The sequence below is a fragment of the Pundamilia nyererei genome, unplaced genomic scaffold, assembly GCF_000239375.1.
Source record: "Pundamilia nyererei isolate P.nyererei 1_Seehausen unplaced genomic scaffold, PunNye1.0 scaffold00225, whole genome shotgun sequence".
Classification (NCBI taxonomy): domain Eukaryota; kingdom Metazoa; phylum Chordata; class Actinopteri; order Cichliformes; family Cichlidae; genus Pundamilia; species Pundamilia nyererei.
Genome location: NW_005187626.1, coordinates 314,131 through 316,679, shown reverse-complemented (window position 1 = coordinate 316,679; position 2,549 = coordinate 314,131). Strand labels below are relative to the sequence as shown.

The 2,549-nt window shown below is 46.9% G+C and overlaps 1 protein-coding gene across 5 annotated transcripts in view; it reads right to left on the bottom strand.

Moving 5' to 3' along the window:
* slc8a1a (solute carrier family 8 member 1a) overlaps positions 1–2,118 on the bottom strand; it is a 24,948-nt gene extending 22,830 nt beyond the window's left edge. For 2 of the 5 annotated variants that reach the window (XM_005748584.1, XM_005748587.1), the window contains exon 1: positions 1,954–2,118. The gene's annotated coding sequence lies outside the window, so the exon portion shown is untranslated. Of the gene's footprint in view, positions 1–596; positions 872–1,848 lie in introns of those variants that run through there. The other 3 variants (XM_005748585.2, XM_005748586.2, XM_013914802.1) reach the window with 3 other exon arrangements.
* Between the last annotated feature and the right edge of the window lie 431 nt (positions 2,119–2,549).

Here is a 2,549-nt window from a genome sequence, read left to right as displayed (position 1 = left end):
TATATATATAATAAAAAGAAACAGAGAAGTACCACAAACACTGCAAATCACTTTAGAAGAAAGAAAAACGTCAACACAAACTGTCAGAAATGTGATAAAAGAAGACAAAGCTACGAAGAGAAAATGACAACCAGCGAGCCGCAAACCTGCTGGAAAAGAGAAAAACTACTACTGGCGGGCATCAAACTGTTAAAACAAGTGACAAAAAATGACTAAAGTGACACAGTCCTTTAAATTCGTTTGTGTCTCTTTTATATTCAAGCTTTTTAAATAAAGATAAAATTTGAATGGACATCTTTAAAATGATTCGATGATCTTTAATAACCCAACCAAGTTTCCAGCTCACACACACTGATCACAAACACTGCTGCGTGCCAGCGTCCAGGTCAAAAATGCTAATTTATAATAAAAAAATATATACATAAATAAACAAGGATGGGTGTGCGAAAATGAACAATTGTAGACCGATTAACCCAAACCATCCCTGTCAGAGTTAGATCAGGGAGAGATGCTGTGACCTGCTGTGACATGAACAGCAACACAAGCTCAGCTGAAACGCTGGAGCACGATTGCTCAGGAGAAAATCAGAAACCTACCTTGGCTCAAACTGTTTCAGGTGAAGATCAAACTCACTGATGGACGATGGAAAAGAAGAAAAAATCAGAAGGGTGACAAATGCACAAGACTTTTCATCTGACAGAGAGCTGAAACCCCGACACTTAACCTCCTCCAGAGGACCAGCGAGAGGCTGTCAGACGGCGTGGAGACGAGGAACAGAAACACCACCTGATGATAACACCGAAATAACAACAGAGCCGACGGAGCAGCGCCGTCCTCTCCTCAGCACCTCCTCTCCGTCTGCCGCCCGCAGGGTGACGTTAACAAAGAGGACACGAAATCAGCAAATCAGATCACGTGTAACAAATTCATTCAGAGCCAGGCTGTTTCCTGCAGCTCCGCTCTCACGTTTCCTCTTTAACGGGGGTCAGATTACTGAATCTGGAGTTTGGTGAGTCCACACCTCACGTCTCATCCTAAACTGATTTGGTCCTCCTCTGCTTCCTGCAAACTTCAATTCAGTTTGATTTACACACCGCCAAACCACAGCAACAGTCGCCTCAAGGTGCTTTATATTGTAAGGTCGACCCTACAATAATCCATACAGAGAAAAACCCAACAATCACATGATCCCATATGAGCAAGCACTTTGGTGACAGTGGGAAGAAAAAACTCCCTTTTAACAGGAAGAAACCGCCGTTTATCAGACTGATCTATGGACCAAACTGCATTTTATTCACCCCGTTACCTCAGCCTCGTCTCCTTTACTTCACTTCAATCAGTGCTGGGAGGAATTTCTCATTGTACCACCGCTACAGTGAAAACTTATCCAGAAGTACTCGAGCTGTACTTCTCTGGTCTCAGCTCCCTCACACAGACCTCCCCTCTGAGAGTTGAACCTGAGCTACAATCAGAGATCAGCTGTGTCCAAAAACAGCTGTTTGGCTCCGATTTAGTCAGATTTAAACAGGCGAGTTATGAAATCATCCTCCCGCCGTACAGGTGGCGTGAAGGATGGAAATATCTACTGAGATCAACCAATCGGTGCATCAGGCTGTAAGCATGGGAAGTTTAACATGGGAGTCTATGAGGACTGACTCACTGCTGCCTCCGCTGGATGTCAGAGGAACTGCAGGCTTTGGTCCTTCTGGTCCTTCACTTGTGGTACAAAGTACCAGCAACAACAGTACTAATCCTCACACGCCAAAGTACTGCTGTATACTATTACCACACCATTACACCCTATAAAATCACACAACATTACACCAGCTACCCTACAGCATCACCTACGTCTGCATTACATCACTCCATCCCAGAGGCGTGACGATGACCTGAAGAAGCCCAGCTGCTGCAGAGTAAACCCGGCCTGTGGTGCTTCTCTGAGCTGGTACTCACCTCTGGTCCTGACACAGCAGCAGCAGGAGAAGACAGTGCGCTCAGGAGGGAGAGCCGAGTCCGATAACTGCTCTAAATTTAACAGAAAAACATGCCGTACTAAGCATGGCTGCGTAGCTGCCTGCGCGCTGCTTATCGTCCTTCTGCTGGCGGGCCATGGCCATACAAGGCTCTGCAGGGCCCGGGGCCATTCAGCAGCTCCTCGTCACCACCGACACGTGGGGAGATAACCGCTAACGGCTAACAGAGGCAGGAATGCTGGGACAAGTGCCTCGCAGCCACCCCCATCCCCAAACCCCCACACATGACATCTGCACAACCTTCACAGGGAGGCATCCAGAGAGCGACACAATCACACCTTTAAACACGGTTCCTCACAGCAGACGAGCCTCGCACGACTTCTGATTTTATTGTAAGTTCTTAATATTACAACGAGATGCTTTTTGTGACTGAGGCTGACACCTGTGCAGGTTCACCTGCAGATAGAAACCCTTGCTGCGGGGTTATGAGGACAGAGTTCAGCTTTAAGCATTCACAGAGCAACACTTCCTGTGATTATCGTGATCATTTCCTGCAGCAACACGCTCGTGCTGCGG